The sequence below is a fragment of the Scyliorhinus canicula genome, chromosome 4 (genome assembly GCF_902713615.1).
Source record: "Scyliorhinus canicula chromosome 4, sScyCan1.1, whole genome shotgun sequence".
Taxonomy (NCBI): domain Eukaryota; kingdom Metazoa; phylum Chordata; class Chondrichthyes; order Carcharhiniformes; family Scyliorhinidae; genus Scyliorhinus; species Scyliorhinus canicula.
In genome coordinates this window covers 21,030,006-21,052,305 of record NC_052149.1, presented here as the reverse complement: position 1 = coordinate 21,052,305, position 22,300 = coordinate 21,030,006, and the positions used below count along the sequence as shown (strand labels likewise).

Genomic DNA, 22,300 nt, shown 5'->3' with positions numbered 1-22,300 from the left:
ATGAAACAGAACACCTGGAGGCCTTGTTCATCATGACCGGGGCCTTCAACAAGGCCAACCTCAAGAGTGTACTGCCAAAATTCCACCAACACATCTCCTGTCCCACCAGGGGCAACACTCTCGACCACTGCTACACAAAAAATCAAGGGCGCCTACTGATCCATCCCCCGACCGCACTTCGGAAAATCGGACCATAAGGTGGTGCTCCTTACCCCAGCATACAAGCAGAAACTTAAGCGGGAGAATCTGGTTAAGAAGGTTGCGCAGTGCTGGTCCGAGGCAACACAGGAGCTCCTGTGTGACTTCTTAAAGTCAGTGGACTGATCCAAGAACTCAGCGACCAACCTATCAGCATGCCACCACCATCACAGACTTAAGAAATAAATGTGTAGACGACTGCGTGCCACAGAAAGTAGTATGTACGTTCCCCAACCGAAAACCGTGGCTTAATCAGGAGGTTGACTCCCCACAGAAAGCCAGGTCTGATACATTCAAGTCAGGCAACCCTGACCTATACACAAAATCCAGAAATGACCTCTGCAAAGTCATTAGGGATGCCAAGAGACAATTATCAGACTCTTATCGTTGTGGCAAGGCATAAACAACACAACGGGCTACAAAGCAAAGCAGAATCTCTGGCAGCAGCACTTACCTCCCTAATGAACTCAATGCATTCTATGCTCGGTTCGAACAGGAAACCATCAAACCTTTGTCGACTACCTCAGCAGCCCCGGATACTCCCCATCCCATTTACCGTCACAGCTTCCGAATTCCGATCGGCCATCTTGAAAGTGAATCCTCGAAAAGTGACAGGTCCGGACAGGGTCCCTGGTCGTTCACACAGATCCTGTGGGACCTGTTGGCAGGTGCGTCCGCGGACATCTTCAACCTCTCCCTACTCCATTCCGAGATCCCCACCTGCTTCAAGAAGACCACAATCAAACAGGTGCCAAAGAAGAACCAGGCAACGTGCCTTAATGACTATCGTCCGGTGGCCTTGGCATCGATTGTAACGAAGTGCTTCGAGAGGTTGGTCATGAGGCACATCAACTGCATACTCCCAGAATGCCTCGATCCAATTCGCATACCACCACAATTGATCCACGTCAGATGACATCTCCTTCGCCCTACTCATCCCTGGAGCATCTCGACAACAAGGACTCCGACATCAGACTCCTACTTATTGACTACAAATCCACCTTCAACACCATAATCCCAGCCAAGCTCATAACAAAGCTCCAAAACCTAGGACTTTGTTCCTCACTCCCCAACTGGATCCTCGACTTCCTGACACATAGGCCACAATCAATAAGGATAAAACACCTCCTCCACGATAGTTCTCAATACCGGGGTCCCACAAGGCTGCATACTTAGCCCCCTTCTATACTCCCTAGACACTCACGACTGCGTGGCAAAATTTGGCTCCAACTCCATCTACATGTTTGCTGATGACACGACCATAGTGGGTCGGATCTCGAACAACAAGGAGTCAGAATATAGGAGGGAGATAGAGAACCTTGGAAATGAAATGAAAATCGCTTATTGTCACGAGTAGGCTTCAATGAAGTTACTGTGAAAAGCCCCTAGTCGCCACATTCCGGCACCTGTTCGGGGAGGCTGGTACGGGAATTGAACCGTGCTGCTTGCCTGCCTTGGTCTGCTTTAAAAGCCAGCAATTTAGAGTGGTGTAACAACAACAATCTCTCCCTCAATGTCAGCAAAAATAAAAAGCTGGTCATTGACACAGGAAGCAAAGTCTCTTACACACACTTGTCTCATCAATGAGGCCTCTGTGGAGATAGCTGACAGCTTTAAATTCCTAGGTGTGCACATCACCAAAAATCTAACCTGGTCCACCCACGTCGACGCTAGGACCAAGAAAGAACAACATTGCCTAAACGTGCTCAGGAAACTAAGAAAATTCAACATGTCCACATTGACTTACCAACTTTTAAAGGTGCACCATAGAAAGCATCCTATCTGTTGCATCACAGCCTGGTATGGCAACTGCTTGGCCCAAGTCCGTAAAAAGCTACAGAGAGCAGTGATCATCGCCCAGTCCATCACAGAAACTCGCCTCCCATCCATTGACTCTGTCTACACCTCTCGCTGCCTGAGGAAAGCGGGCAGCATAATCAAAGACCCATCCCACCTGGCTTACTCACTCTTCCAACTTTTTCCATCGAGCAGGAGATACAAAAGTCTGAGAACACGCACTAACAGATTCAAAAGCAACTTCTTCCCAACTGTTATCAGACTCCGAAATGACCCTCTTATGGACTGATCTGATTTCTTCACACATCTTCTTTACTGAGTAGAACAACACTCCTGTATGCTTCACCCGATGCCTGTGACTATATATTTACATTGTTTATTTATGTTTGCCCTATTATGTATTTTCTTTTCATGTATGGAATGATCTGTCTGAGCTGTACGCAGAACAATACTTTTCACTGTACCTCAGTACACATGACAATAAACAATCCAATCCTTGCCGCTACAAGTTCATCTATGCAGATGACATCTGCTGTGCTTACCAAAGAGAGGTTTCAATGACATTAACATTGTTCTTAATGGCGACCTTCGTAAACTCTCTGAATACTGTCAAAACTGATGCCTGATGAGTGGCACCAATGCGAGTAGACCAGGACAGACTGTTGGTGGTGGTGACCCCCAGGGACTTAAAGCTATCAACCATCTCCATTTCAGAGTCATTGATCTGGGGGGGGGGGTCGTGTTACTCTTCATGAAGTCGATGATCAGTTCCTTAGTTTTGCTGACATTTAGAGAGAGGTTGTTTCTGGTACACCATGCAACCAAGTGATTTATCTCCCTTCTGTGGTCAGATTCGTCGTTGTTTGAGATACGACCCATCAGTTGTATCATCCGCAAACTTACAGATCAAATTGGAGTTAAATCTTACCCCAGAGTCGTGTGTGTATTGGGAGTACAGTGGAGGACTGAGCACGCATCCTGTGGGGCCCTGGTGTTGAGGACTATTGGGAGGAAGTGCTGTTGCCTATCCCAACAGATTACGTTCTGTAGGTGAGGAAGTCAGGTTACAGCTGAACAAGGCCAGGGAAGTAGCATCTGCTGTGGACCAGTTGCGGCGATAGGCGAACCGCAATGGATCGAGAGAGTCTGGGAGGCTGCTGTTGATCCGTCTCATGACTAGCCGCTCAAAGTATTTCATGATCACAGATGTCAGGGCCACCAGTCGGTAGTCTTGAGGCACGCTACCTTGCTCTTCTTTGGTACTGGTATTACAATGGTCTTCTTGAAGGAGGTGGGAACTTCGGAGCGGAGAAGTGAGGTGCTGAAGATGTCTGCGAATACATTAGCCAGCTGGTTGGCGCAGGATCGGAGTGCTCGCCCAGGGACTCTGCTTTTGCTATCGTTTTGAGCTGAAAAGCTGCTTGGTGGCTGTTTAGTTTTGCTTTGAGTTGGAGAGCTGCAGTCAAAGCAAGCAGATATATACTGGATCGGTACTTGGGACTACGATGTGGTGGCCATCACGGAAACTTGGATAGAAGAGGGGCAGAAATGATTGTTGGAGGTCCCTGGTTATAGATGTTTCAATAAGATTAGGGAGGGTGGCATTGTTAATTAAAGATAGTATAGCAGCTGCAGAAAGGCAATTCGAGGAGGATCTGCCTACTGAGGTAGTATGGGTTGAAGTCAGAAATAGGAAAGGAGCAGTCACCTTGTTGGGAGTTTTCTATAGGCCCCCCAATAGCAGCAGCGATGTGGAGGAACAGGTTGGGAAACAGATTTTGGAAAGGTGCAGAAGTCACAGGGTAGTAGTCATGGGTGACTTCAACTTCCCAAACATCGAGTGGAAACTCTTTAGATCAAATAGTTTGGATGGGGTGGTGTTTGTGCAGCGTGTCCAGGAAGCTTTTCTAACACAGTATGTAGATTGTCCGACCAGAGGGGAGGCCATATTGGATTTGGTACTTGGTAATGAACCAGAGCAAGTGATAGATTTGTTAGTGGGGGAGCATTTTGGAGATAGTGAACACAATTCTGTGACTTTCACTTTAGTAATGGAGAGGGATAGGTGCATGCAACAGGGCAAGGTTTACAATTGGGAGAAGGGTAAATACGATGCTGTCAGACAAGAATTGAAGTGCATAAGTTGGGAACATAGGCTGTCAGGAAAGGACACAAGTGAAATGTGGAACTTGCTCAAGGAACAGATACCACGTGTCCTTGATATGTATGTCCCTGTCAGGCAGGGAAGAGATGGTCGAGTGAGGGAACCATGGTTGACAAGAGAGGTTGAATGTCTTGTTAAGAGGAAGAAGGAGACTTATGTAAGGCTGAGGAAACAAGGTTCAGACAGGGCGCTGGAGGGATACAAGATAGCCAGGAGGGAACTGAAGAAAGGGATCAGGAGAGCTAAGAGAGGGCATGAAAAATCTTTGGCGGGTAGGATCAAGGAAAACCCCAAGGCCTTTTACACATATGAGAGAAATATGAGAATGACTAGAGTGAGGGTAGGTCCGATCAAGGACAGTAGCGGGAGATTGTGTATTGAGTCTGGAGAGATAGGAGAGGTCTTGAACGAATACTTTTCTTCAGTATTTACAAATGAGAGGGGCCATATTGTTGGAGAGGACAGTGTGAAGCAGACTGGTAAGCTCGAGGAGGTACTTGTTAGGAAGGAAGATGTGTTGGGCATTTTGAAAAACTTGAGGATAGACAAGTCCCCCGGGCCTGGCTGGATATATCCAAGGATTCTATGGGAAGCAAGAGATGAAATTGCAGAGCCTTTGGCAATGATCTTTTTGTCCTCACTGTCAACAGGGGTGGTACCAGGAGATTGGAGAGTGGCAAATGTTGTGACCCTGTTCAAAAAAAGGAATAGGGATAACCCTGGGAATTACAGGCCAGTTAGTCTTACTTCGGTGGTAGGCAAAGTAACGGAAAGGGTACTGAGGGATAGGATTTCTGAGCATCTGGAAATACACTGCTTGATTAGGGATAGTCAGCACGGATTTGTGAGGGGTAGGTCTTGCCTTACAAGTCTTATTGAATTCTTTGAGGTGGTGACCAAGCATGTGGATGAAGGTAAAGCAGTGGATGTAGTGTACATGGATTTTAGTAAGGCATTTGATAAGGTTCCCCATGGTAGGCTTAGGCAGAAAGTCAGGAGGCATGGGATAGTGGGAAATTTGGCCACATGGATAACGAACTGGCTAACCAATAGAAGTCAGAGAGTGGTGGTGGATGGCAAATATTCAGCCTGGAGCCCAGTTATCAGTGGCGTATCGCAGGGATCAGTTCTGGGTCCTCTGCTGTTTGTGATTTTCATTAATGACTTGGATGAGGGAGTTGAAGGATGGGTCAGTAAATTTGCAGACGATACGAAGATTGGTAGAGTTGTGGATAGTGAGGAGGGCTGTTGTCGGCTGCAAAGAAACGTAGGTAGGATGCAGAGCTGGGCTGAGAAGTGGCAGATGGAGTTTAACCCAGTTTAAGTGTGAGGTTGTCCATTTTGGAAGGACAAATATGAATGTGGAAATTAACAGTAGGGTTCTTGGCAATGTGGAGGAGCAGAGAGATCTTGGGGTCTATGTTCATAGATCTTTGAAAGTTGCCACTCAAGTGGATAGAGCTGTGAAGAAGGCCTAGGGTGTGCTTGCGTTCATTAGCAGAGGGATTGAATTTAAGAGCTGTGAGGTGATGATGCAGCTGTACAAAACCTTGGTACGGCCACATTTGGAGTACTGTGTGCAGTTCTGGTCGCCTCATTTTAGGAAGGATGTGGAAGCTTTGGAAAAGGTGCAAAGGAGATTTACCAGGATGCTGCCTGGAATGGAGAGTAGGTCTTATGAGGAAAGGTTGAGGGTGCTAGGCCTTTTCTCATTAGAACGGAGAAGGATGAGGGGCGACTTGATAGAGCTTTATAAGATGATCTGGGGAATAGATAGAGTAGACAGTCAAGAGACTTTTTCCCCGGGTGGAACAAACCATTAGAAGGGGACATAAATATAAGGTGAATGGTGGAAGATATAGGGGGGATGTCAGAGGTAGGTTCTTTACCCAGAGAGTAGTGGGGGGATGGAATGCACTGCCTGTGGAAGTAGTTGAGCCGGAAACATTATGGTCCTTTAAGCGGCTATTGGATAGGTACATGGATTACGGTAGAATGATGGAGTGTAGATGAATTTGTTCCGAAGGACAGCATGGTAGCATTGTGGATAGCACAATTGCTTCACAGCTCCAGGGTCCCAGGTTCGATTCCGGCTTGGGTCACTGTCTGTGCAGAGTCTGCACATCCTCCCAGTGTGTGCGTGGGTTTCCTCCGGATGCTCCGGTTTCCTCCCACAGTCCAAAGATGTGCAGGTTAGGTGGATTGACCATGATAAATTGCCCTTAGTGTTGGGTGGGGTTACTGGGTTATGGGGATAGGGTGGAGGTATTTGTTTTAAAAGTACTTTAGATCTCTAGTTGCATCACACCTATAAAGTGGGCCCTTGTGCTCCCCATAACCAAAATCTATTAAAAGTTGTGGGTCAGGTGAACTCTATGATAGACTTTGGAGTTTTCTAAACCCTGGCCCACAACAGTATAAAGAAAGGAACATCGAACAGATCTTCAGCAATAACTTGAGAGTCAGGCACAACCATCGCAAGAAGGACCCTGGTTTTCGAACCCAGAGAAGACATCCACATTGAGTTATTGTAGCCTGGCCAGCCCCCTTCGTAAAGTGCGGATAAAACCTGAAGTGCAGCTGTGAGTCTGAGTCATATTTTGTTGAGTAAGAGAATTGTGAATAAACTAGTATTAAACTGTGAACCTTTTTGTCCTTTGTTCATCTCGCAAATAACGGCACTGGGGTAAACTTTTGAGAAAATAAACTGGTCGAAAGTATCAGAGGTTTTACAGGTGCAACAACTTTCAAGAAAGCAGCTCTTACCTCTCGAGGCTATGAAAGTGGGTATGGGTGTGTCCAGGGCTGTTGGGGCAGGTGGCACTGATGTCTTGGCTGTCTCTTCAAAGTGGGCATTGGACTTGCTCAGTTCATCGGGGAGGGATGCTCCACCCCAGAGATTTAAGCTGGCCTTGCTTTGTAGCCTGTGATCTCATGTAAGGCCTGTCATCGATGTCCTGGGTTTGCGTCGTTGGCCAGGGACTCTAGTTTGATCCGGTATTGTCTTTTGGCTTCACGTATGTCGTACCTGGATTTCTTATATAGGTCAGGGTCGTCAGACTTGAACGCCTCCATCCAGGACTTCAGCAGGGAGTAAATCCTTCAGTTAAGCCATGGCTTCCGATTGGGGAACACCTGCATTGTCTCTTTGGTACACAGTCCTCGACACACTTACTGATGAAATCTGTGATGGTGGTGGCGTACTCCTCCAACAACCAAACCACTCAGTTCAGAACAGGTCACTTACATCTTTCACTCTGCTTAATCAGCAATTTTCTAAGAGTCCTAACATACTGCCCTTAACAGATTCTACCATTTTGCCCACTCTGATGTCAAGCTAATATTGTGCAATCCCTCCTTTCTAAAACAGGATTAATTTGCTACCATCCGGAGGACCATTCTAGAATCTAAGAAATTATGGAAGATCAAAACCAATGCATCTACCTCTTAAAATTCTGGAATGTAGGCCCTCTGGTCCTGAGGAAATGTCTGCATTTAGTAGCATTAAATTTCTCCAATACATTTTCTTTATTTCTAGAAATGTTCCTCATTCACATTAGATTCTTGCTTGTTCACAATTTGGTGCATGTTCTTTTGCGACATCTACTGTGAAAATAGACAAAATATTTGTTTAACATCTCTGCCATTTCCTTATTTCTGCACTCCCCTCCACATTATAATTTCCCGTGTCTGCCTTTAAGGGACTAATATTTACTTTCACAAAATGTTTTTAAAAACTTTAAAAGCTATTACAATCTGATTTTCAATTAGAATCCCTACAGTGCAGATGGAGGCCATTTGGCCCATCGTGTTTGCATTGATCCTCTGAAAGAGCACCCTACCCAAGCCGAATTAACCTCACCTGAATCCACCATTAGTTTAAAGCTCTACTACGAACCTACTTATCTGATTCATCGGGAAACTGTGCCAAGCCTGGTTTAAGTAGGGTCCACGACAACAGAAAAGCTCCCTCTTTCCAGGAATTCTGCCAATGCCCCATGAATATAAACCCCTGGTGCACACATACCTGCGACGTATTTGTCTCCACGCATGTGGTTCAGGTAAGCAATTCAAGTACTTTCCTTTTACAATTTGCGCCTCACACTTCAAATTCCTTCAGAAGAATTTTATTGCTAGTTCTACCTATATCATGGACAACATCCTGCCCTTGCCACTCCAGCCATAAGATTAACAGGCAACACAGCCTGCAAAACTCAGTCTTGCCTGCAGAGGAAAGAGTACCTAATTGCCCTGACTATACTCGCCCATACAACTACCACATTCATGCCCACTCCCCCAAATTGAAATGGCCTCCTGTATCACAACATAATGGTCAATTTGCCCATCTTCCCTGCAGTCTTTGTTCTCATCCACATGAATTGCAAATACCTCAGATTCATCCAAGCAAGGAGCAGTGCTCCGAAAGCTAGTGATTCAAAACAAACCTGTTGGACTTTAACCTGGTGTTGTAAGACTTCTTACTGTTGGACAATGACAAGGGTTCAATCTTCTCCACTGCTGTGTCAGAGATCTCCTAATTGTCTAGGTCACAGTAACAACCTCCTGCACCTGACCACTAGCTAAATCAAAACCACTATCTATCCTTAAGGGGCATGATTACAACCGGATTCCATGTCAAGTTAACTCCCTGCCTGTTGCATCAATATCTGCCTCCAGCTCAATTTAGCCATGGTTCGAGAGACAAAAGCTGCAGGTGTAGATGTCTGGGATCAAGCTGCTCCCCACAAACTCCCAACACATCTCCAAAACTGCCATTTCTATATAAAACTTTGTTTTGCGCATTCAACTAAATAAAGTTGAGCACCATCAATCCACTTGGTTTACTTTTAAATAAATTAATTTAAATTAATATTTCTTCTTGGACAATTGCCCAACTTCCTTTCATTGTGGTTCGATGGGTTCCAAGATGGCTGATAAGTCCAATGTGCAGTCTGTGGACTGCCACATGTGGGGCAGGTGGTGCTTGGAGCGTCAGGTGTTTGCGAGCCCTCTCCAATGCTTTAGCCTCACCTCCACGACAAAGTCTCTGTTTGATGCCTTCCTGAATAAACCTTCATTTTAGTTGGCCACAAGCTAGGGACTTGCTTGAGTAGGCTGGTTTATCTGATCTCTTCAGGGATCCTTTGAGGTCATCCACAAAGTGTTTCTGCTGAATAACATACAAGTTCTGAGAAATTCTTAGTTTACATCACTGTTTATATCGGCACGTTTTCCTTTAAACAAGTTTGCACTAACTGCTATAATATTGACAACATTTTAAATACTTCATGCCTTAAGCTTACACAAATCACGACAAGTTTTAATGTTAAAAAACACCTCCTTTTTCTTCCACAATGTATTTCCACAATATACCAAACTCAACTTCCCTCTCGGGTGATGTTGCGTTCAATGGTTATTTGATTCCCTCTGTCGTTACAACTGGCCATTCAGCTTCCAGGTGATACCAGTTAATTCTGGTTTAGGCAATTCAATGTATTTATAAATCAATAAACTACAATCAACCAATAGATGAATTGAGAAACAATTGTATATAAACTAAAAATGCAATGAATGTGATGCCAAACTCCTGTTTGCACCGAGGTCTTTGTTAAGTTTTGGATAGACATGAAGTGAACATTTCTGAAGTGAGATGAATTTCACCACATATTTAAAATCACTGCACCGAAGACAATGAGATTAAATGCCTGAGAAGTATCCCTCAGAATGCTTCTAGATTCATTTATCTCCATCCAACCATTTTCTATACCCAAAGACAAATCCATTATTGCTTTGAGATGTTCAATGATATTTCTCAATCATGTAGCAATCTGTACTCTACAGAAGATTGCTAGTCTGTAATCAGGAATCACAGTACCAGTTTTAAGACAGCGGGTGCTCATTGGAAGTAAAATAGCAACTACCCATAATTATTAATAATGCTAATGTTTAAAAAATGGACCTTGCTGTTCAAAAGATACCATGGATTTAAATTTCAGTAAATAGAGTGAATTGATAAGTTTTGATTACTTTTTCCAAGATATAAGATTGAAGTCATTGCACTACATACTGCTGGGTACAAACAGGCTGTAGGAAAGTGATTGTACAAATGCAGCTGTTTCGGTATCTGCAAAAGAGCAATCATGGCTCACAGCAGGAAGATCTGTACCAACAATGCCACATTAAGTCATGTAATATTTCTTCATAAATTGAAGGTCACAATCAGCCAACACAATAAGCAACATTTCCTTTACATTGAAAAGGTGGAAATCTAAAAATAGTTTTTTTAAAATCATCCTGTTGTTTAAAAATTGAAATAGATTATCAAACTTGTTTTAAGTTATGAGCAACTGCCAACTGACCAGAAGTCAATTACTCATGGACATAAACAGTTTATAGGCAGTGTGTCTTTGAGTAATGTTTAGGACTGCTTCGATTGGACTAAAAAAAAATGCCAAGTAACACAATGTCACTGGAACATATTTAAGCACAAATATTTGTGGGCAACACGGTAGCACAAGTGGATAGCATTGTGGCTTCACAGTGCCAGGGTCCCAGGTTCGATTCCCCACTGAGTCACTGTCTGTGCAGAGTCTGCACGTTCCCCCGTGTCTGCGTGGGTTTCCTCCGGGTGCTCCGGTTTCCTCCCACAGTCCAAAGACGTGCAGGTTAGGTAGATTGGCCATGATAAACTTTCCTTAGTAAGCAAAAAGGTGAGATGGGGTTATAGGGTTCCGGAGATAGGGTAGAAGTGAGAGCTTAAGTGAGTCAGTGCAGACTCTATGGGCCGAATGGCCTCCTTCGGCACTGTATGTTCTATTCCCTTAATCTCAATAAGGCACCACCAATGAAATACTTACAAATGGTCCGATCAGACCAGATGAAAAATAGAACTAGTTTAACTTCACAGAAGGCCTTAAATATACCAGGGTACACAGACCTTTACCAGGACATTCACACAACTGTGGAAGAGAGGCGGGGAGTTGGGAATGAGCTCCAGGGAGTTGTGGGCCTTGGAAATTAACATATGCAAGGTCCTTGGTGAAGACAACTTTCGTGATCAGCTTTTGGAGTAAATTGAATGACAAGTGGCTGAAGGAGGAAGATTTAAGAAAGTTTGGTGTCAGGAAAATAGTTAAGTGGTCTGAAATTGTGTCTCGAGTAGGGAGAAAGGATTGAGAGGATACAGATTTAATTAGATTTTTTAGATTTATTGCTATGTGTACCGAGGTACAGTGAAAAGTATCGTTCTGCGTACAGTCCAGGCAGATCTTTCCATACATGAGAAACAGAGGACATATGATAGATACACAATGTAAATACATAGACATCGGGTGAAGCATACGTAGTGTGGTGCTATTCAGTAGAGAAGGTGTGGGGAGATCAGCTCAGTCCACAAGAGGGTTAATCAGAAGTCTGGCAACAGTGGGGAAGAAGCTGATTTTGAATCTGTTAGTGTGTGTCCTCACATTTTTTATCTCCTACCCGATGGAAGAGAGAATGGGGGGGGGGGCATCTTTGATTATGCTGCCCACATTCCGAAGGTAGCAGGAGGTGTGGACAGAACCAATGGATGGAATGTGGATTCACGTGATGGACTGAGCTGTGCTCGCGACTCTCTGTAGTTTCTTATGGTCTTGGGCCAAGCAGTTGCCATACCAGACGGCGATGCAGCCAGACAGGACATTTCCTATGGTGCACCTGTAAAAATTGGTAAGGGTCAATGTGGACATGCCGAATTTCCTTAGTTTCCCCGAGTACATTTAAGTGCTGTTGTGCTTTCTTGGGTGGACCAGGGCAGATTGTTTGTGATGTGCACACCTAGAAATCTGAAGGTGTCAACAATCTCCACCTCGGCAACATTATTGCAGACATCCAGACGGGAGGCAAATAGCAGATTTAATGTTAGAAGTAGTGGGGCATTGAGAGCATGTTTGGGAGATAGTTGGAAACACCAAAAGAAAGAGAAGAAAGCCAAAGTGAACAACTTCAAAAGAAGCCCACAAAATAACACACACAAAGCCCTAATGCACAAGTAAAATACTGTAGATGCTGGAAATTGGTCTGGCAGGAACTGCCGAGACAAAAATAATGTGACCTTTCATCACATTTTCTCAGTTTTGATGAAAGGTCACAGAATATAATAGTTAACTGCTTTTCCCTCCACAAATGCTGCCTGGCCTTCTGAGGACTTCTAACAGTTTGTTTGTCAAATTAAAGGCAGGAAAAGGAAATTGTGAATTTTTTTTCAATTCGTTCATGGGATGTGGGTGTCATTGACTTGGCCAGCATTTATCGCCCATCCCTAATTGCCTTTGAACTGAGTGGCTTGCGAGGCCATTTTACAGGGCAGTGAGGGGTCAACCACATTGCTTTAGGTCTGGAGGCACGTCTCAGCCAGACTAGGTAAGGACCGCAGATTTTCTTAAAGGATATTAGCGAACCAGGTTGGTTTTAACGACGACTGACAATGGTCATTAGAATTTATTTAAAAATCCAGATTTTTATTGAATTCATTTCACCGTTTGCCACGGTGGGATTCAAATCCACTATTCCAGCGACAATACTACTACGCCATGCCTCCAGCCCTCCAGGTTGAGATTGGCTAGGACATAGCTATTGCTGCAAGGAGTGAGTTTGTAGAAAAAGATTTGGCAGCACGATGGCACAGGGTTAGCACTGCTGTCTGGTAGTTCCAGGCACCTGGGTTGCACTCCGGCCTTAGGTGACTGTGTGGCATTTGCACAGGTTCTCCCGGCGTCAATGGGGGTTTCCTCCCACAGTGCAAAGGTGCGCGGGTGAGGTTAAGGGGCTCGGGCGGAGGAGTGGGCCCAGGTGGCATCCCCTTTCCAGAGGGTGGGAGCGGGCATGACAGTTTGAATGGTCTCCTTCTGCACTGTAGGGATTCTATGGATATTTATAAATCAGGTGTACCCAGCACCCATGAAATAAATTTGCGCCAAAGAACACGATTTTGTGGAAGAGGGCATCACAGGCAGAAGTTGAGGTCAAGAACTGCAGTAAATAAAAGGTCAATTTGCAACAAGTGTTTTCCGCAAATTGCTATCAACCCGTCATAACTCAGGTTCGTGTGATTAGGATTAGAGAGGATTAATTACCAAGGCTGTCCTCACCAGACGCGCCCCAAATAAACTACAGCACGTCCAATATTCGAGGACAACACGGACGTGGTGTAGTAATGATGAATGTGGGATGTTAACTGAAGAAGCTGAGTGTCTTTGGGAGGTGTCAGCCCTTCCACTTGAACCAATCTACCCATTCAAAACGGCGTCCCAACACCTTCCACACAAAAGTCTGTCGGAACTGGTTTGGCGCAAAATTGCTCCAACAACCGGCAAGGTTAACGTTAACGAACGCCAGGTGGGGAGAAGGTTTTCTTTTCGGCCGGTTGAATGCAAACTCCGGTTAATTTCCTAAACGTTACAACCCGAAAGCAATGAGTAGATCAATTGCTTGTCGGACTAAAATTAGATTTATTAATAAAATGCAGCAAGATGTCAGCTAACTCAAGGCGTTTGTTTTGCGTTTGCTGGATGCAGAAGTAAGGAAAAAGTGAGGAATCTGTAATTATTCAATAACTCTCGCCGTCTTTCGCCCCGAAACTACTTTTGTTTTACACCCAAGTGAAAAACTCGCAATATCCTTTTGCACACTTCAAACTCCCGCTATCCCATCATTACTCGTGAGCCTAGAAGGAAAAATAAAAAACTTCTCTAAATATCCATGAAAAGTTTGCACTAATTTCACGTGTGTGTTTTAATTCTCACACGTTCTTGCCCCCTCCAGAAGGAGCCAGCCGCCCATCTCCTCCTCCTGCTGCTAGCTCTGCGCTGAGCCATTTCACAACTCCTTTCACTGACCTTCTGCTGAGAGCGATGACAGCGAGCGGCAGGGCGCGCGCAGACACCGTTAAACGCTCACGATTCAAACCAGCGCCTCGCACGGGCTATGGAGGGTTAATTACGTCACCTGCCCGTTTATATCGGGGGCGTTTCCCAGATCCGGTCGCACCCCCTTCCAGTCCTAGCCCCGCCCATCCCAGATCTAGTCCCACCCATCCCAGGCCCAGCCCTTACTGTTCCAGCTCTGCCCTCCCCGCCCCGCCCCCTCCCTCTCTTCGCCCGAACCCCTCCTCCTCCCCGAACCCCGCCCCCTCCCCCTCCCCCTCCCCGAACCCCGCCCGCTCCCCTCACCCCTCCCCGCTCGAACCCAGCCTTCTCCCAACTCCGCCCTGAAGAGGCCACGACCTACTTTCTGGCGAGTTTCAGGTTTAATGGGGGACTATTTGTTCACGTACAGTTCATCTCTGTCGCTGAAAAGGTTCCCCCGTCTTCCCTGGCGGCAGGCTAGGCTGGGCTATTCCAAAATCCTCCATGGCCGCTCTGGAACCTTCCATACACCTTGATTCTGATACATATGCGCCTGATATCCCCCTCTGCCCCTGATCCTCTCACCCCCCCCCCCCCATCTGCCCCTGATCTCCCCCCCCCATCTGCCCCTGATCTCCCCCCCCCATCTGCCCCTGATCTCCCCTTCATATCTGCCCCTGATCTCCCCCCCAATATCTGCCCCTGATCTCCCCCCCCCATGAAAAATTGCTTATTGTCACGAGTAGGCTTCAATGAAGTTACTGTGAAAAGCCCCTAGTCACCACGTTCCGGCGCCTGTCCGGGGAGGCTGGTACGGGAATCGAACCGTGCTGCTGGCCTGCTTTAAAAGCCAAAAGTTACCCGAGTGAGCTAAACCAGCCCCATCTGCCCCTGATCTCCCCCCATCTGCCCCTGATCTTCTCACCCCCTCCGCCCCTGATCTCCCCCCCCATCTGCCCCTGATCTCCCCCCCATCTGCCCCTGATCTCCCCCCCATCTGCCCCTGATTTCCCCCCATCTGCCCCTGGTCTCCCCCCCCCCCCCCATCTGCCCCGATCTCCCCACCCGCCCCGATCTACCCCTGCCCCCGATCTACCCCTGCCCCTGATCTCCCTCCGCCCCTGATCTCCCTCCCCCATCTGCCCCTGATCTCCCCCCCACCCGCCCCTGATCTCCCTCCCCCCATCTGCCCCTGATCTCCCCCCCATCTGCCCCTGATCTCCCCCCATCTGCCCCTGATCTCCCCCCATCTGCCCCTGATCTCCCCCCCCATCTGCCCCTGATCTCCCCCCCATCTGCCCCTGATCTCCCCCCCCATCTGCCCCTGATCTCCCCCCCATCTGCCCCTGATCTCCCCCCATCTGCCCCTGATCTTCTCTCCCCCCTCCGCCCCTGATCTCCCCCCCATCTGCCCCTGATCTCCCTCCCCATCTGCCCGATCTCCCCCCCGCCCCTGATCTGCCCCTGATCTCTCCCCCCCATCTGCCCCTGATCTCCCCTCCCCATCTGCCCCTGATCTCCCCCCCGCTCCTGATCTCTGCCCCTGATCTCCCCACCCGCCCCTGATCTCTCCCTGCCCCTGATCTCCCCCCCATCTGCCCTGATCTCCCCCATCTGCCCCTGATCTCCCCCCATCTGCCCCTGATCTCCCCCCCCCCATCTTCCCCTGATCCCCCTCCCCCCCCATCCCCTGCCCAATCTGCCCCTAATCTTGTTACCTACAGGGCTACAGACGAAGAATTGGAAGGTGGAATTAGACACAATAGTTTTTAGAGCATAAGAACTAGGAGCAGGAGTAGGCAATGCAGCCTCTGGGGCCTGCTCCACCGTTCAATACGATGAAGGCTGATCTCATTGTGGCCTTATCTCCACCATCCTGCACGTTCTCCGTAACCCACTTCTAATTAAACTCAGTGTAACTCCTTAAATTTACCCACTGTCAAATCCACCACTCTGGGGTAGTGAATTCCACAGATCATAACTCTTTGGGAGAAATAGTTTCTCTTGATCCGTTTTAAATTTGCTGCACCTTATTTTGAAACGATGACCTCTTGTTCTAGAATGCCCCAAAGGGGAAGCATCTGCTCCATGTTTACTTTATCCATATCTGTTATCATCTTGTATATATCAATTTGATCTTTCCTCATTCTTCTAAACTCCAGAGAGTAGACGCCTAAACGGCTCAATCTCTATTCATACAGCAAACTCCTCATCTCTGCCCACATGACCACCCAATCGCACCTTGACCACCCAAACTGCGCCCTCCATCATTCACCTTGCACACTTACCTTCTCCCTGGCATCTTCTCCCTGGCTTCTCAAAAGTGGCTGGGGCCTTTAAACCTATTCTGTTTATAGCAGCTAATACCATAAAAGGCGGTGTTGCTTTATCCCCACTTATACTGATGCCCTGTACTACACTGATATCCTGTGCAGAAGGCAATCTGGAGATGCTGTGTTGCATATTTCTCAGCAGGCCCAGTTTGAAAGATGGAGCGAGAAATGTGCAGCTCCCAACCTGGGCTAGCAAAAAGGTGTGAAGTGACAAGCTGATGGTGATCGTCGCTTCTTTTGATTTACAAATTCTTGCCCTTCCCTATGTCTGCAATTTCCTCTTACTCTACGACCCTCTAGTTCTGTTGCCTTACTCATCCCTGATATTAATCGCTCCACCAATTTTTATTATTTTTAATTCATTTACGGGATGTGGGCATCGCTGGTTAGGCCAGCATTTATTGCCCACCTCTAGTTTCCCTTCAGAATGTGATGAATTGCCTTCTTGAACCTCTGCAGTACTTGAGGTGTAGGTACACCCACTGTGCTATTAGGGAGGGTGTTCCACAATGTTGCCCCAGCGACAGTGAAGGAACAATGATATATTTCCAAGTCAGGGTGGTAAGTGACTTGGAGGGGAACCTCCAGGTAGTTGGGTTCCCAGGTATTTGCTGCTGTTGTCTTTCTAGATGGTAGTGGTTGTGGGTTTGGAATGTGTTGTCCAGGAACCTTGGTGAGTTACTGCAGTGTATCATGTAGATGGTACACATGGCTGTCACTGTTCGTCGGTGGTGGAGGGTTTGAATGTTTGTGGAAGGGGTGCCAATTTAGCGGGCTGCTTTGTCCTGGATGGTGTCAAGCTTGTTGAGTGTTGTTGGAGGTGCACTCATCCAGGCAAGTAGAGAGTTTCCATTACACTTCTGACTTGTGCTTTGTAGATAGTGGACATGCTTTGGGGGGGTCAGGAGGTGAGTTACTCGCCGTAAGATTCCTAGTCTTTGACCTGCCCTGCTAGCCACTAGTGCCCTACTCTTCCCCCCACCAGCGTCTCCCCTCCCAGCTTCTCCCCCTCCCAGCTTCTCCCCCCCAGCTTCTCCCGCCCCCAGCTTCTCCCCCCCAGCTTCCCCCCCAGCTTCTCTCCCCCCAGCTTCTCCCCCCCCCAGCTTCTCCCATCCCCCAGCTTCTCCCACCCTTTCCACCCCCCACCCTTTCCACACCCCCCCACCCTTTCCACGCCCCTCCACCCTTTCCACGCCCCCCCACCCTTTCCACGCCCCCCCACCCTTTCCACGCCACCCCCACCCCCCCACCCTTTCCACGCCCCCCCACCCTTTCCACCCCCCCCACCCTTTCCACCCCCCCCACCCTTTCCACACACCCCCACCCTTTCCACACACCCCCACCCTTTCCACCCCCCTTCCCCCCACCCTTTCCACCCTCCTTCCCCCCACCCTTTCCACCCCCTTCCCCCCACCCTTTCCACCCCCCCTTCCCCGCCCCACCCTGTCCACCCCCCCTTCCCCGCCCCACCCTGTCCACCCCCACCCTTTCCACCCCCCCACCCTTCCCCCCCACCCTTTCCACCCTCCCTTCCCTTCCCCCCCACCCTTTCCATCCTCCCCCCCACCCTTTCCATCCTCCCCCCACCCTTTCCACCCCCCCACCCTTTCCATCCCCCTCCCACCCTTTCCCTCCTCTCCCCCCCCCCCCCCCCCACCCTTTCCCCCACTCTTACCCACCATCCCCCGAATCTGGCCTCTTGCGCATGCCAGATTTTAATTGTCCCAGCATTGCCTGCTGAGGAGCTGAGTTTTGGAAATCTCTCAATAAACCTCTCCATGTCTCTTTCCTCCTTAAGACACTCCTTAAAACCTACCTCATCTGCTCCAGTATCTCCTTATGTGGCTCAGTCAAATTTTGTTTGATAATGCTCCTGGGAAGTGACTTGGCTTTACTATGTCAAGGGTATTATGTAAATACAAATTATTGTTGTTGACTGATCATTCCATTTAATCTGTATCAATTTGCACAATTTGCTGGTTTAGCTCAGTGGGCTAGACAGCTGTTTTGTGATGCAAAACAAGGCCAGCAGTGCAGGTTCAATTCTCGTACCAGCTGAGAATCCTGAATTCTTTCTCCATGTACCTGAACAGGCGCCGGAATGTGGTGACTAGGGGCTTTTCACAGTAACTTCATTGCAGTGTCTTTTTTTTAATATAATTTTTATTGAAATTTTCAAAAACATATCCAAAACAGAAAATAACAACAACAAAACAATATTAACAACAACAAAAAGAAAAACACACTAACCCCCAAAACCAACCCCCCCCCCCCCCCCCCCACAGTAACGACAAAAAGGAGAGATAGATAAACACCCGGCATATCCAATAAACACATATACACATTTCTCCCTTCCCCCGAAACAAACCCCCCCCCCCCCCCCCCCCCCCGGTTGCTGCTGCTGCCGGCCTATTATCCTACCGTTCTGCCAGGAAGTCCAGGAAAGGCTGCCACCGCCTAAAGAACCCCTGTACTGATTCCCTCAGGGCAAATGTCACCTTATCCAACTTGATGAACCCCGCCATATCATTGATCCAGGCCTCCATGCTTGGGGGCCTCGCATCCTTCCATTGAAGTAAGATCCTCCGCCGGGCTACTAGGGACGCAAAGGCCAGAACCCCGGCTTCTTTTGCCTCCTGCACTCCCGGCACTTCATTGCAGTGTTAATGTAAGCCTACTTGTGACAATAAGAAAAATGATTTGTCTGCAACAGAGCCAGAAATGATGCATCGAAACCCCTCACTGGCGGAAAGCTTTGGGAACTATAGATCCAAAGACACCTATTCCTCCTAAACATGCTACACTTTGTAGGTAATCATGTCTCAAATTATTTATATACTGCATTTCAAAGTATTTTCTGAAATAAATTGTCCGATTCACATTTGCATGAGTCAATGTGACTTGCTTACACCATCTCTCCAGGCCTGTTCCATAGTTTTACTATCATTCTGAGGCCGTAATCTCCAAGCTCCCCAGTGTCAGACTGGGCAAGGTACCTCAGGACATTCCCAGGTAAGGTCTGCATGGCAGTCACCGAGAAGTGCAAACTTACCCTACATTGGGAACCATCTGAAAATGAGATTTTAAATTCTAAACTTCACAGGGTTCTGACAGGGTTACACCAATAGTTATCTAGAAAAAGATATAAGGATTAAAACCTTTTCAATAGTTCCCCAGGAGGTTAGAACAGACTTAGACCGATACCCCCACGGGATTCTCCCACACTTCCCAGGGGAAACTCCCCCTGACTAGCACTCCCCACATGGGATGCCCCCTTACTCTGAACTTGACCCACCAAAGCCTGACTGCTGTTTGCAGTATGAATCATCCTGCCTACTTGTGGTGAATGTAATATATATATATATATATATATATGATAATTCACACTGTCTTTGTAAGCGCAGTAGCGCTATCCTACCACTAGGGGGAGTAGCTCTGGGAGTACTCAGGAACTTGTACTGGGCTCCGCCCACGACTCCTCCCCCTAGTGCTGCTGTATAAATACCCTTGTCCAGAGTCAGCCTGAGTTCACTAAGAGTTCATCAATGGGTAACAAGCTGGATCTGAAGTAAGTTGATTAAAGCCTAGATTCATATCGGAAACACGTGTCTGGTGAATTGATGGTTCCATCACTACTATGGACTCATGCCCTCACAACGCTGCAATCCACCCTTTTCCCAGGCCCGACTGGACCCAGCTTGAGGCCTACCCAACACAGGTCTTCCACTTCCCTCTCCCCATCAAACCTCAACCCTTCCCCACCCCACTAAATCCTCTGAGGCCTGATCCCTCCTGATACTCGATGCCCACTGAACCCAACATGCTTGACCTGCAACCCAAACCCTGACCATCCCTGATTTATGACCCAATCCCAATGCCCTGTGTAGCCACCGAAGTTGGCCATTTCCCGAAATACAAAATGGAGGAACGCAAAGCATACAGGATAAAATGGACAATGTTTGCAGCCCCAGTAGGCTGCACCTAGCAGGTGTGGATTCTGTCTGCTAAGAAAGCAGACAGCACCGAAACGAACATTCCGCATACTAATGAGGCAATCACCGGGATAATTAGCATGTTAATGGAACGATTCCAGAGACAATGGACACAATTGGGGAAGCAACTGCAACATTGTAAAGGATACCAGACACTCAGGCACCAGCAAGGTTCGAAAACAAAGAGCCTGAAGGCCCGCCCAGTAGCTAAGGAACAGCCTCAGTATTGGGGGGGATTCAAACAGGGTAGCATGGTGGTTAGCATAAATGCTTCACAGCTCCAGGGTCCCAGGTTCAATTCTCGGCTGGGTCACTGTCTGTGTGGAGTCTGCACGTCCTCCCCCTGTGTGCGTGGGTTTCCTCCGGGTGCTCCGGTTTCCTCCCACAGTCCAAAGATGTGCGGGTTAGGTGGATTGGCCATGCTAAATTGCCTGTAGTGTCCTAATAAAAGTAAGGTTAAGGGGGGGGGGGGTGTTGGGTTACGGGTATAGGGTGGATACGTGGGTTAAGTAGGGTGATCATGGCTCGGCACAACATTGAGGGCCGAAGGGCCTGTTCTGTGCTGTACTGTTCTATGTTCTATGTTCTATTTTGATTGGGAAGAGACCCAATCGATTCCAAGCAGGTAAGGGAGTCCGCCCAAAGGGGCGCGGATCCCTGGTACCTATAAAAGACAGGTCCCACACATGGTTCAGTCTTCTCGTCCAGCCCTTCTCTCTGACCAACACTCCTCCGTGGACCAGCACCTCGACCAGCTTTTGCCAAGAAGACGTTGAACGAGAGAGAGGAGAGGGTTCGGACAGCAGCCGCCAGCAAGTAAGTGCCTCACAACGATCGCTACCAGAGATAGTCACTCCTGATCCCTTTTAACTTATACCAACCTGAAGTCTGCAGACCAGAGCAGAGCAAGAGGCCTTGTTCCCTGACCCGGCAGTTCATTCGAGATAAGTATTAGTTTATTTAGCGGTAGGAATAGGTTTAATCCTTTTAGCGTGTGCATGGGTAGTTATTATAATTGTATTATAATAAACTCAGTTGTTTGGACTTACTAATTGGTGTATGGTTTTATTGCTTTGAACTTCACCTTGAACTTGTGGCGGTGTCTTAACGATACCTGGCGACTCTAGAGCTAAGTAAAGAAACAGAGCCAAATTGAGTGTTAAGCACACTCACCCAGACCGACCAACATTTAGTGGCAGACTCTGCCGGGACTCGATTAAAAGTGGCCCCCCCCCCACTCCGAGAGAACCCAGAAATTTGAATTGGAAATCCAATTGGGAAAAGGAAAAACCACAAGTGCTCAAGGAGTTCAAATCAATAGTCATAATTCGGAAGTGTGTTTCTGCATGCGTAACTAACAGGGCTGTAAGGTTAAACCGAGAGATTTTTGTTGCGTCAAACTGTCGGGAGTTTTATAATCGGAACATAGCGAAAGCCGTACCCGTATTTTAAAAGCATTACCTTATCATCCCTTGTTCCAAATTAAAGAGAGAAAGAGGAAATGGCCATGCAGGCAATGGAACGTCTCATGAACCCAGAGCAGTTTGTGGTTGCAGCGACCAATAGTAGCAGAGTAGGCCAGTGTCCCGTATGGGAGCTGGAACTCAGGAAATATCTCAAGGGAAAGGATGGCCCCTTTGGAGTGGGCTTTGTGTGAATGAGGAGACAGGTCCCCGGAGTATAGGACATACTTGGTGGGAGAACCTTTCTCAAATTCATAAGAAAAGTTTAGGAAAAGCACGCAAGCCGATGGCAATTGTGTCCTTCTTGGCACAATTGCGAGGCACAGAGGAGGTCGTTCGGACGCTCCGCAAAGAATTAGAGGAAAGGAATAGGATGAGCAAAGTGGATGTCAGGGACATCGAAAAGGAAAACCTAGAGTTAAGAAGGAAGCTGGCAGAGAAGGATAGAGAGGTGGATGATGCCACG

General features: G+C 47.6%; 1 protein-coding gene across 1 annotated transcript in view; it reads right to left on the bottom strand.

Moving 5' to 3' along the window:
• LOC119964399 (bromodomain-containing protein 3-like) overlaps window positions 1–14,174 on the bottom strand; it is a 145,609-nt gene extending 131,435 nt beyond the window's left edge. Inside the window, 3 exon segments of the mRNA XM_038793813.1 lie at window positions 7,604–7,765; window positions 9,191–9,326; window positions 14,038–14,174. The gene's annotated coding sequence lies outside the window, so the exon portion shown is untranslated.
• Between the last annotated feature and the right edge of the window lie 8,126 nt (window positions 14,175–22,300).